Raw genomic sequence first — 13,876 nt, 5'->3', positions numbered from 1 at the left:
GGCACCAATTGTACCACACTCACAAGTTGACATCCCATTTTAAATACGTTTTTAAAACGTTTTTGTTTGTAGATACATTCATTTTTATTGTGAACTACAAGATTGATAATCATTTTATTTTTTAAATGTTTGCAAACTGACTACAGTGAAAGTTGGTGTATAGCTCCTACACAGGATAAACCATTTGGTCTTTAGTAACTCAGCCTGTCCTCTGGCGCCACCCTCTCGACACATATTTTCTTGTTTCTGTTTGTGTGATGGAGAAGGAATTACATTTGTTTGTTGTTACAAATACTTTCAGTTGAAACAGATTCCTGGTGACAACATTGTTTGGAAGTAGTTTAGCTTGAACACATCACTGAGGGTAAAGTATGTCACAGAACACAGGATTATTTAATAGAGGTGTTTTCATTGAATTCAATATCAAAGCAATCACGTGTATATCATGGGGTGCTCGGTGTTGACCGCTGTGGATCACACTGGTTGTGTTGTTCTTGTTGTCTCCTGTCCCACTTCAGGAAGGCCATACACCCAGGAAGAGCCCTGCCCTGTGATATCAAAAAAAGGCAATGTACAGAGATTACATTAGTGTAAATCTTCACATGAAACTTTTGTCAAAAAAACAATCATGAAAGAGACAAACTCTGTCTTTAATGTTCTACTTAACAAAACACAGGTCCTTGTGTCCAGTTGCCACAGTATGATTCACTCAGAGGAAAATATAAACAAAGTCTAGTTTATATTTTACATGATGATTGCAATGAAATCACAGCACGTAAGCATTTATATATTTATAGTTAAACACGTTTTATATCAGACACTGGAAGCATTCAGATCTGTAAATTCATATGAAGACATGGACTTCATCTCAGGCTGATTGTACTTTACATTTGAGATCAGATATTTCATTAGCTCAACTTGCTGTATTTGAGTAATGATCAGACCAACAACAACATCAACAGGTACGTAGGCCAACCACTAATAGTTCAATTACAAGTGTTTTCATAATTTCTTTCCAAAGAGGTTTCGTCTTTAGGTTCAAGATAACGATAAACCATGTATTGATATTTGTCTCTGCTGCACATTGTGATTTATCTCTAAGCTAGCAAACTGAAAGCTGCGTGTTATACATTTCCAGTTTAATACCAGTTATATATCTACAGATTCAATATTTATGTTTACAAAATGGAGGTAGAGGATTCCATGGTTGCTATGGTTTGACGCAGGACTAGCGTCAATATCGGATCAATATTTAAACCATAACAACCTGAAAACTACCTGAAGACGGTCACGAAAATATTTTCTCCGCTTTCACTCGACGATTCTGCCAAATTATCGCTTCAGCTCAAGTCTTTTTTACATCCCGACAAGAGTCAGAGAACCCCTGAGAGTTATTACAGCGAGAAAACACACTTTAATTATGGAAAATGTAAGATTTCATAACGTTGAAAGTCCCCGTTGTTTCCAATGTGCTTTGCCGTCGACATTTTCAGAAACCTCACAGTTTACTGATGTTTATCAAATCATTTAGTCTCCTGTAACGATAAGTAGGCCTACCATTAAACAGTGTAACTATCAGATTAAGGTCAAGTATACTGTGACGACTCAATTAATACATCTTTGCATTAAAAACTACCAAAAATACACATGCATTCATCAAAACTAGGCCATATGACAATATTAACAAATAAATGTTGTATCTAATACAAATCATTTATATTAACTTTTTAGGCTATATCACCCAGCTTCAAGCTGAAATACATTCATATTGTAACTTTGAATCAAGCTAATTAAAGTCACTCACTTTAACTTAGCATTATTTCCATCATATACATGTGCAATATTATATGTTCAAACAATAAACAGACATATGCTTATTATATAACATTGTAATCACGTCACATATGTGTCACTAAAGCACAATATTAACTGACATGAGGGCCTAAAGGTGGCTCTTGTTTTGTTACCGGACCTGTCTCGTCTTGAGGAGGTTTTCAGACTTTGATTATGTTTCATGTTTCTTCATTTATGATTTTTATCCAACAACCACATCCATCTTTGGCAAGTTAATCTTCCAGCACATAAAACTATAACACATTTGATTTGTATACTACGACATGACAACATACTTGAAAAAGGTCCACCCTGCATGTACTTGTAGACTCTAGAGCCTCATCCTAACATGAGTGTGTGTTGTTGCAGGGTCGAGTGCCCGTCCTCCCGCAGGACAACCAGACAGGAAGGAGAGTCTCTGCCCGCCAGAGGAGGCCTGCAGTCTGCAGACAGTGTCCCTGCTGCAGGGACGACCAGGTGAGACATCTGATCCTCAACTCTGTTCCTTGAAATTGTACACAGTTTAATCCACAAGATTGTTTGACAGGTTTACAAAAAGGTAAACACATAGTGGAGTATATTGTCAATACTAAATAGTTTGAGAAGGTCCATTGTACAGGACTAATGCCCCAAATACTCACATTTCAAGTAATCCTCTGCATCTGATGTAGATGTTTCCTCTTGTAAAATGATAAAAGTATGTTGTTAAGTAAGAAGTTTACTAGAGTCTGACATCCTCTCGTGTTTTGCTGACCTTCTCCAGGTGCCACATACAAAGCGCCAGCGCCCTGCTGCTTCTGCAGACCTTTAGTGGGGCAGATAACAGCAATGTTTCAGAAGAATCGTGCAAATGATGATACAAACATCAAATTTGGCACACTTGTTCTCCAAGTGGTACTAATCAAATCTGCCTTATTGGCCAATTGAAAATCCAAGATGGCGGCCATTTTCCAAGATGGCCGCCAGATTAGCCACCCGAAAACCGTAATAAATCGGCACATAAAGGGTTAATCAAATTTTAAAGGTCATAAATGGATGCGATAATTTAAGACCTTTAATTTGATACCTATTTTATGGGTCTACGACCACAGGAAATACTTTAACCCATTGGGAACCATTGTCGACTTTTGTCACCATGAGTATTAGTCTCTAGGGGATTGCAGAAAAATATATAACTAACAGTTCCACAGTTACTTGAATGTCACTGTAGCTACTCAACTGTAGTTACTTAAGTATATTATAGTATATTGAAACGCCCTGGTGGCGAAATTCGGTACTGCACCTTTAAGGCACCATTTTGCGCGACATGTGTGTTTTGAGTAGACGCAAAATGCAGAGAGCACATGGTGGCAGCCAGTTCTATCAGCCACACATCGTTTTGGTTTAATCCGGAGTAGATATCTGTGACTGTGAGTACTTACAAACTGACTTGTGTGTGCCAAGTGATGTGTTTCAAAATTGTGGTTAATTGTGTGTTATTTCAATGTGTAAGCTAAGCTAAGCTAACTATGCTATCGGAAATTAGCTAATTCATTCAATTACTTTTTACACTATCATACAGGAAAGTGTCTATTATACACGTACAGGGTGGTAAAAGGATAAACCCTCAACCCTGAACGTCATACTGACCATGGACACAAGTGCTACTGTAAAATCGTGGAACACTGACTGGACCAAGTGTTGCCTATGTCAGGAGGTTAAGAAAGAAGATCTAAAGTCCCCCCAGGGCAATCCTGCCAGAAGAGGCGATGATGGATATATGAACTTGGCAACGAATATTCCTCTGTTTCACTCACTCAATGCACTACCAATCAAGCTAGACCCTGCAAGACTTGACGAAGGTGGTGGGATAAATGAAACCTTAAGACAAAAGAAGGCAAAATATCATGAGAGTTGTAGGCTTCTATTTAACAACACAAAGTTACACAGAGCTGAAAAAAGATCAACCCCTACAGGTACTAGTGATGAGGGCGGTAGAAGTAAGATCCCACGAAAGGTCCAAGAAGCTAAAACACAAGAATGTTTCTTTTGCGAAAAAGGAGGGGAGCTTAGAGAAGCAATGACAATGCAAGTGAATAACAGAATAAACGAATGTGCAAAAACACTCAGTGATAGAAAACTCCTTGCCAAACTAAGTGTAGGAGTTGTCATAGCACAAGAACTGAAATATCACCCTGCTTGTTTGGTGGCATTGTATAACCGAGAACGAGCCTACCTAAAGGTGCAGGAGCAAGAGAAAGCACAGGAGCACTGGAAGGAAGCATATCCAATTGCTTTCTCCGAACTAGTCACCTACATTAGTGAGATGAAAAATGCCAGTGATAGTAGTGATCCACTCATATTGAAGCTTGCTAATTTGACCATGCTTTACAAGCAGAGGCTGGAGCAGCTTGGTGTTGAATCGCCTGATGTTCATCCTACTCGACTCAAGGACCAGCTGCTTTTTCACATTCCCAAGCTGCAAGCTCATCACCAAGGACGAGATGTTATGCTGGCTTTTGAAAATGATGTGGGCTCAATCCTCTCACAAGCATCCAAGTACGGTGAAGCGATCCACCAAGCAAAAGCTGCTGGGATAATAAGACGAGATATGCTACATCAAAAGTCAAATTTCAGCAGCACCTTTAACGACACAGACCTAGAACAGGCTGTACCACCATCACTGCTGCAATTTGTATGTATGATCGAACATGGTGCTGACATCAAGTCCCAACTTGTGCATGGAGCATCGAAATCTGACCTTTCTATATCGCAACTCCTACAGTACAACTGCTTTGCGAAATATAAGGAAGGAACGGATGTCCACAGGCATTCCAAGGACCGTGAGCCACCTTTTGCAGTCTACATGGACCTGTATGTGTTTGCCAAGACGAGGAAGAGACAAATCATTGAAATGCTCCATGAGAATGGGCTCAGCATATCATACGACAGAGTCCTAGAAATCTCAGCACAGTTAGGAGAAGCAGTTGTTGCACAGTATGTGCAAGATGGAGTAATCTGTCCCCCAGTCTTGAGAAAGCAGTTGTTCACAACTGCAGCAGTGGACAACATAGATCATAATCCGACTGCGACCACAGCTCAAACATCATTCCATGGTACAAGTGTGTCCATTTTCCAACATCCAAGCACTGAAAATGCTGGCGATGAACGTGAGCCGCTCAAACTAGAGTCAGAAATGAAGGTTAAGAAAGTACCAGAGATCAGGCTCACTCTGTTGCAACGATCAAGCATGCCATGGCGAAGGTCCGTGATACAGTGGCTTTTCTGAACCCAGGGCAGACACCTGTCATTGCTGCTGATCAACCGTTATATGCTCTGGCAAAACAAATACAATGGAAGTGGCCCGAATATGGAGAGGACAAGTTTGTGATCATGTTCGGTGGACTTCATATAGAAATGGCTGCACTGAGATCGATAGGAACATTACTACGGGAGAGTGGCTGGACCAGTGCCATTGTGGAAGCAGAGGTGGCCTCATCTGGTACAGCAGAGTCTTACCTGTCTGCATCCAGTGTCACCAGGACAAGACAAGCACACCAGATCACTGCATGCAGCTTGTACAAACTGATGAAGAAGGCATACCATGATTACCGCTCTGAAGAGTCTTGCATATCAGATATAACCTTTGAGGATTGGTGTGAACAACGGAGGAAAGAGAGTCCGCAGTTCCAGTTCTGGAGTCTGGTGCTGAACATGGAGCTCACCATATTCACCCTGATCCGCTCATTCAGAGAAGGAGACTTCAACTTGTACCGTGAAGCACTTTCAGAACTGGTGCCTTATTTCTTTGCAAATAACAATGTCAACTATGCGCGGTGGATCCCAATTCACCTCCGAGATATGATGTCACTTGATGCCATCCACAATTCAAGAAGAGAATACTCTGGCCTGGCGATCGACCAAGCACACGAGCAAAATAATGCAGTGATCAAAGGTGACGGAGGAGCAATTGGGTTGACAGAAGACGCGTCAGCACTTCGTAGGTGGATGGTCGCTGGACCCGAAGTTAGTCGTCTAGTAGCTGGATACGAGGCCATGTCTGGTATGAAAGATGCCACATATAGCAGCAGACACCACGAGCAGACAAGGAGTGCCCAGAAATCTTTCTTTGCAAAGGTGAAATCACTCTCTGCAGTGATGCAAGAGATGGGCAACCCATTCCAAGAAGAATCAGCCGACCTGCTGGTGCTAGACACGAAGAACATTGCAGACCCAACTCTAGCTGAAATGGTAGCAACACATCACCGACGGGGCAAAGAGCAGTTCCAATCATTCATGGAGGGGCTAGAGGATGAAGGTGAAAGTGCTTTTTATAATCCGATCAAGAAAAACCTTGCTTCTTTCTTCAAACAAGAGCAGGCTAAGGACATTTCTAAGGAGAAAGTCCTGAAAGACGACTGTCAGTTATTCTCGCGACTGTTCATCTCGTGCCAGAACAGGCAGTGTAACTTGCAAGAATTCTTCAAGCACGAAAATCAGTCGCACCCTGCATCTCTCAGTGATAGCGGCAAGCTTCATACGTGTCAGAAGTCACAGCTGGTTGAAATTCTTGAAGCGCAAGTGAACATCCCAGACACAGAACCAAATGGAGATGCAATCATCATTGATGGCTCAGCACTTATCAATGCCTTACCTCCACGTACTTCAAAGACATTTGATGACTATGCTAAAGAAGACATAATCCCAAAGGTTGAATCCTATGGTGCCAGGTACAAGCGGGTGGACGTAGTCTTTGATGTGTACAAGAAGTCAAGTCTGAAATCCGAGACAAGGTCGAAAAGAGGGCAAGGAATCAGAAGAAGAGTGACAGGGACGAGTAAGACACCAGGTAACTGGCAAAGCTTCCTTCGTGACGCCAGCAACAAGACTGGGTGTGACCCTAGATAACAACCTGTCCTTCACTGCAAACATCGCTGCTACAACCCGCTGCTGCAGATACACGCTTTACAACATCAGGAAGATACGTCCCCAGCTGACTCAGAAAGCGACTCAGGTTCTGGTCCAGGCTCTCGTCATCTCACGCCTAGACTACTGCAACTCCCTCCTGGCTGGTCTACCTGCATGTGCCATCCGACCTCTGCAGCTCATCCAGAATGCAGCGGCTCGTCTGGTTTTCAACCTTCCTAAATTCTCCCCACACCACTCCGCTCCTCCGCTCCCTTCACTGGCTTCCGGTAACTGCTAGAATCCACTTCAAGACACTGGTACTTGCTTACCGTGCTGCGAATGGATCTGGCCCTTCCTACATCCAGGACATGGTTAAACCGTACACCCCAGCGCGTGCACTACGCTCTGCATCAGCCAAACGACTCGTTGCGCCCTCGCTGCGAGGGGGACCCAAGTTCCCATCGGCGAAAACACGTGGGTTTGCTATCCTGGCTCCAAGATGGTGGAATGAGCTCCCCATTGACATCAGGACGGCAGATAGCTTGCACATCTTCCGGCGCAAACTGAAAACTCATCTCTTTCGACTCCACTTCGAGCGTTAGAACGATTAACAAAGCACTTTTATACTAATAAAGGACTGGATTACCTAAAGCCAGTTGAGTAGCACTTGAAATGTTTGGCTCTATGAAACCTGATATACTTATATGATTCTGTTTTCTTCAAGGTTGTGTCTTCCTGGTCGAATGTACTTATTGTAAGTCGCTTTGGACAAAAGCGTCAGCTAAATGCAATGTAATGTAATGTAAAGACTGAGCTGTTTCACTTCCTTGCGGAAAAGATGTGTGAAGCAGAGACGACAAGCACAGTAATTGTCACAAAAGGAGAAGAAGCCATTAGCAACACAGGGAAGTTGCTGGATGCTGTGTCCCCATGTTCTCATGAAGAAGCTGACAGTCGAATATTTGTGCACGCCAGGGATGCAACGACTGATGGGAGCAAGTCTATTATCATTAAGGCTAATGACACGGACGTGCTAGTCATAGCAATATCTGTACTGCCATCCTTACAGGAACTAGGTCTTGAGAAAATGTGGATTGCCTTTGGCCAAGGAGCCAAGATGCGATGGATTCCAGTCCATGAGGTAGTTTCTGCAATAGGGCTTGAGAAAGCTAGAGGGATCCCATACTTTCATGCGTTCACTGGATGTGATGTCGTGTCTGCCTTCCGTGGGAAAGGGAAGAAATCTGCATGGCAGACTTGGAACGTATTCGATGATGTTTCTGAAACATTCACTAATCTCAGCCAGCATCCAACATTGATTTGTGATCTTGACCTGCAGAAGCTGGAGAGATTCGTTGTCCTCATGTACGACAGATCAAGCGCAACCACTGGTGTGGATGAAGCAAGACTAGATCTCTTTGCCCGCAAGCAGAGGCCGTACAACTCAATTCCACCAACACAGGCAGCGCTCAGAGAACATGCAAAGCGTGCGGCTTATCAGGCTGGGATCATCTGGGGCCAGGCAACCATCTCCAATCCAGACACGAGCAGTCCCGCTGAATGGGGATGGACACAGAAAGGAGAGACATGGCAGATATGTTGGACAACACTACCCCCCTATTGCAGCGAGCTGTCGGGAACTGACGAAGTGTTCCTGTAAGAAAGGTTGCACAGGAAGATGCAAATGCTTTCAGTCAGAGCTCCCCTGCACATCACTCTGCAGCTGCATATGTGAACAGTAGCAGCTGGAGGACCAGTGGCATGGTATAAATAACTTTGAACATTTGCTAGCCGGGGTAAGCTTACGTAATAAAAAACAGGCAATCTGGTGGCCATCTTGAAAAATGTGTCAGTGTGCTTTATTAAAACCCTTTGAGACCCAAAGTGCAAATAGTACTCATGGTGACAAAAGTCGACAATGGTTCCCAATGGGTTAAAGTATTTCCTGTGGTCGTAGACCCATAAATTAGGTATCAAATTAAAGGTCTTAAATTATCGCGTCCATTTATGACCTTTAAAATTTGATTAACCCTTTCTGTGCCGAATTATTACGGTTTTCGGGCGGCTAATCTGGCGGCCATCTTGGAAAATGGCCGCCATCTTGGATTTTCAATTGGCCAATCAGGCAGATTTGATTAGTACCACTTGGAGAACAAGTGTGCCAAATGTGATTCTTGTATCATCATGTGCACGATTTTTCTGCAATCCCCTAGACCAGGGGTGGCCAACCCGCGGCTCTCGAGCCGCATGCGGCTCTTTGCCTAGTTTCATGCGGCTCTTCAGTTCATATCGAATTTTATATGTGTGAGTTTTGGGGAGAGACACTGACTCCTGACTAGTTTTGCATGGTGTACCGATACTTGAAAGGTATACCGCGATACCCTGCCGTTAAAAACGTTACGATTCCTCCGTTTCATTAGTATCGGTACTTTAAGAATGACGGGGGAAAGTACTCCGGTGAGAAAGCGCCGTTTTAATAAGAGCCGTGTGTGTTCAGCGCTCTGCTTCCACTCCCTGCACTGCAGCCGTGCCTGCAGTCCCGCCCCTCTCAAGCACGTTCTAAGTCCCTCCCCTCTCAAGCACGCTCTAAGTCCCTCCCCTCTCAAGCACGCTCTAAGTCCCTCCCCTCTCTCGTGCACGCGCTAGCTGCCAGAGCATGTGAGAAAACCAGAAGCATGGCTGCAAGTGGGAGTACAACTGCCGCTGCGCCTCGGCTTGTTGAGAAAAAAGACGCCAGAAGCGATGTATTTTAGCTATATCTCTGACAGTGAGGGCAAGCCACGGACACCACGAGGCCCGTCTGTAAGAAATGTATTAATTTTATTTAATACGAATTCTTGTCATTTATTTTATTTATTGTTCTCATTGTTTAAAAGTTTGTGTTATGGTTATGGTTCTGGTGTGAAATAAAGCACAATAATTACATTTAAGACTGTTTCCCTTTTTTTAAGAAAAATAATCGGAATCGCAATTCTTGACTTGGTATCGAAACCAAAATGTTGGTATCGTGACAACACTGACAGTTAAACCTGATATTTAGTAGGTCTGTTAAGTATTGAATGCTGATCATTCTGACGTAATTTGGCCGGTCAAAGTTGTTTGGGCTCGGATAAAATAGCTCCGTTACTTTCGTCCCGTGTTACTTTCGTCCCGGCTCCCGGTGTGTATGTGTGGTGTCAGGTGTCAGTATGAGAGGATGACAGCGCGTCTAATTTTGATGTGGCCCAAGAGCCAATCACAATAATACCTGCGATGCAGTGAACCAATCACCTTTGAGGGGGGGGAAACCTATCGTTGATTAAACACTATCCAGTGTTTCCCCTACCATTGTCTTAGAGGGGCGCTGCCCGCCAACGGAGCCCCGCGCCCCGCCAACGGAGCCCCGCGCCCCCCCCTGGAATTGAAGGTGTTATATATATAATAAAAAATATATATATATATGTAGCACCAAATTGCAAATAATCTATAACTACTGTCACTTTTCACATTGAACATGTGCTCTTTTATTAAATAAACTAAACGCTTTCATCTTAAGTTGTGGGTTTAGTGTTTTTTACCCTAAGAAACACTGATGCAATAATCAATAACAATAATCCACAGCGCCTCTCTCTGCTCCAGAGGATTTAAAAAATATATATCCCAATGCCACAAAAATGCATCAGTGACGTGGTTGAAATCTTGTCTCCAGAAAACAAAAAACTGAAACAAGCGGTATCAGTGACTGTGTGTTTGATGTGGCTCTTTGCAGTAACATAGAAAAAATGTGGCTCTTAACCTCTGACTGGTTGGCCACCCCTGCCCTAGACTAAAGAGGGATCTTACAATAAAGAAAATATGCAAACACTGGTTTAGAGGGAAAGTTTATACAAATGCAATGTTGACCCCTTGTCCCACACTGCAGGACAGTGTCATAGACTGGACTGAATACATGTCGGTCATCTGGCTCTTCCAATTCACCTTATCCAATAAACGTCATAAATCCAAGAAAGCGAACCCATTTTAGGCTTGAGTAATTATAGACAATTATAAGCAAATAGCTGTATGGAACAGTGTTGAGCTGATAATACAGTTATATTTAAAAAGTAAGTAGGTCGTTATTAAAAAGAATAATGATAAATTAAATAATAAGTAGGGGAAAAGACTACATGGCAGATCCAGATATAGCTAATTATTGTTCTTGAGATCCTTAGTCCAGCGGAGGGTCTTATGGAATGAACAGAGCTCTGTGCCCATTTCTAGAGAACTGCGTAGGCTACACCACGAAAGAAGGCATCTGGATCTGTGGGTGGAGATTATTATTATATTGTATGTTGCATTATTGGAGAAGCTTAGGACCCAGGGTTAGGTTTAGGGTTTTTCATTGCCTAAACAACGCTGTTGTGCATACAGTATGTCAATACAACTTGGTATGTTGAATTGAAACTTGTGTATATGTTGTCCAACAGTATAATCAACCAGTGCTGCTATACAGCTTATAGCAGCACTGGGTTGATTATACTGTTGGACAACATATACACAAGTTTCAATTCAACATACCTTATAGCAGCACTGGTTGATTATACTGTTGGACAACATATACACAAGTTTCAATTCAACATACCAAGTTGTATTGACATACTGTATGCACAACAGCGTTGTTTAGGCAATGAAAACCCTAAACCTAACCCTGGGTCCCTAAGCTTCTCCAATAATGCAACATACAATATACTCAAGACATAAAAAGATAAGTGAAAACACTTCACAGAGCTCAGGAGTTTTTACAGCCTTATTGCCTGTACATCCTTCGTGCACTCAGTTTGCCCCGGGGCAAACGAGAGTGTTGCTGAAGCCCAACCCCTGCCTTTATACCTAAGGTGGTGGCTCATGTACTCCAATTGACATTGTGGCATTTTCCTCCGCCGCTGTGTTCCTCCTCCTCAAGCCACACCTGCAGGAAAAAAGTGCATAATAAATAAATCACTAAAAGTCAATATCACTCTGTTATTGCCACTTCTGTTAACAAGGTTACCATTGAATGTCTTAACTTTAAAAATGGTTTAAAGGAGTATGTATGAGGAATTATCAGATACCCTTATTGTCCCACAGAGAGGAAATGATATTTGTTACAGCAAGTGAAGAGTCAAATATAGTGGAGGAAATAAGTATTTGATCCCTTGCATATTTTGTAAGTGTACCCACTTACAAATAAATTACCTGCACATCTCAGGTCCTTATGGTCAAGAAAATGACTCCATTTGTGGTGGAGCAAAATCAATATGGTGCCTCAGTAAAACCAACTCTTTTTTTAGACGCCTAATGGAGGTTAGAAAACCGAAAAAAGCCGTAATCTTTGCCCATTCTTTAGTGCACATACTGAGGGTCGGGGGTGACGGACTGCAGGCTGTGTGGCAGCCTGTCGAAGATTTATTATAATGTTTCGTTTACAATACTATTACTATATATGAGAGCAAAAAAATAAAACACATTTTCATTTTGTAATGGTTGTTTAATTGAAAAACACAACATAAAAACCACATTACATTTGACCAAGTTAATGTCCGTAGTGCATACAAGGTAATAGACTTAACGATTTTGCCACTGCTGCTTCTCCTCCGCGTTTCATTGACAGTGATCGGTTTATCGTTCAATTCACATTGCCCAAGTAGATGTTTAGGGGGTCTCTTGGAAGTAAACAAATGCATTTTTTATATCAGATAAATGCATTAACATTACATGCAAATTCTCTATCCTTTCACCCGCAACGATTATAATCTGCTTTGCTTCTTCTTCGGTTTCACCGTTATTAGCTCTGAATGTAATCCTTTCTGGGGCTTCTTGTGCTTCTTGTGGTCTGTTGAATACCTGGCGTAGGATTTGTTTAGCTGTAAGGACAGGTACCATATAATTGTCTTCAAAAGCTTTGTCTATGTCGTCACACGTTTTGGCATATCCTTCGATGTAATGACAACCGACACTAGAATAGAAATCCTCCAACATTCTTTTAATGCATGTTCTGGCACTGTCACCAATTTGGGCAATTCCACAGTATCGTGCTTTTTCTCTCATTATATTGAAGCAAAGCTCTGCCATTGCTTTTGGTATTTGTTCAACACATTCGCAGCAGTCAGTTAGCGGTAGATGATCTATAAGATTATTATGATCCGGTAGATGACTCAACAACACCATTACATTTCTTCACTTTGTTCCTTTTTCTTTTCACCTTCCTTCGTTTTGTCTTTTGGTTTTCCGTCCTTTTCTTTTCATTCGCATTCTGCGTTTGCTTTTCATTTTTCTTCTCCTTTTCATTTTTCTTCGTTTTCTTTACTTTTTCTTTTCTTTTCTGCTAATTGTCGTTTGCGATCTTGGCGAGTGGTATGAGATATACTGTTTCTATAAAGGTTATCTATAATACCCTCTTTTAAAGAAAGATATTCTTCATATGTCATGTTATCGTGGTCCTCTTTTGTCCTAAAGACCTTACATGGATATGATATAGAGGAGGGCTCTTCTTCGGGAACATCCTCTTCCCTACTTTGTAACATCCAGTCATTAAGCCCATATCCGTTATCCTGGTGATAATAAGGGGAGGCTACATCAGACTTGTTTTTTCTCAGATTCATGGCTACTTTCAACGATCGTCTTAGTGGGGGTCCTTAGTTTTATATGATTTGCTGAGTGGGATGGGACTTATTGCGTTGAGTGGGAGGAGTCATCTGTAGAAAAGTACTCTGTTTTATTAGATTCCGTAAAAGCATCTGACTCTTAATGGCAGTTTGTGATTTTGAGGCTATTTCAGTAAAACAAGGCTGTTTTTGAAACATTTGGCAGATTATGCTTAAATTCTCTGAGAAAGTCACTGAAGGATACACTTTTGTGTATAAAAAGCTGAAAAGTAGATAATGAAGTACTTTGTGTCCGTAGATTTCATTAAGATTCTGACTCTTAATGGTCCTCTCTAAATTTGATTCAGGGTTTTGTTTGTTGAAATGATTTGTGCTTTGTGTGTACAGACACACAGAAAAACACTGAAAAACACAAAAAGAAGGACTGTAATACACATGTATAAACACGCTCCCCCTGGCTATAATGAAGACAACAGTTTTTAATGTAAAAAACACTTTTTTATTTTTTCACACACAAAAATCAAATAGTTATACTGATTGCAACATCCGCAGGA

This window comes from Gymnodraco acuticeps, unplaced genomic scaffold (assembly GCF_902827175.1).
Source record: "Gymnodraco acuticeps unplaced genomic scaffold, fGymAcu1.1, whole genome shotgun sequence".
Classification (NCBI taxonomy): domain Eukaryota; kingdom Metazoa; phylum Chordata; class Actinopteri; order Perciformes; family Bathydraconidae; genus Gymnodraco; species Gymnodraco acuticeps.
The sequence above is the reverse complement of the archived record's forward strand: the minus strand, read 5'-3'. Positions refer to the sequence as shown.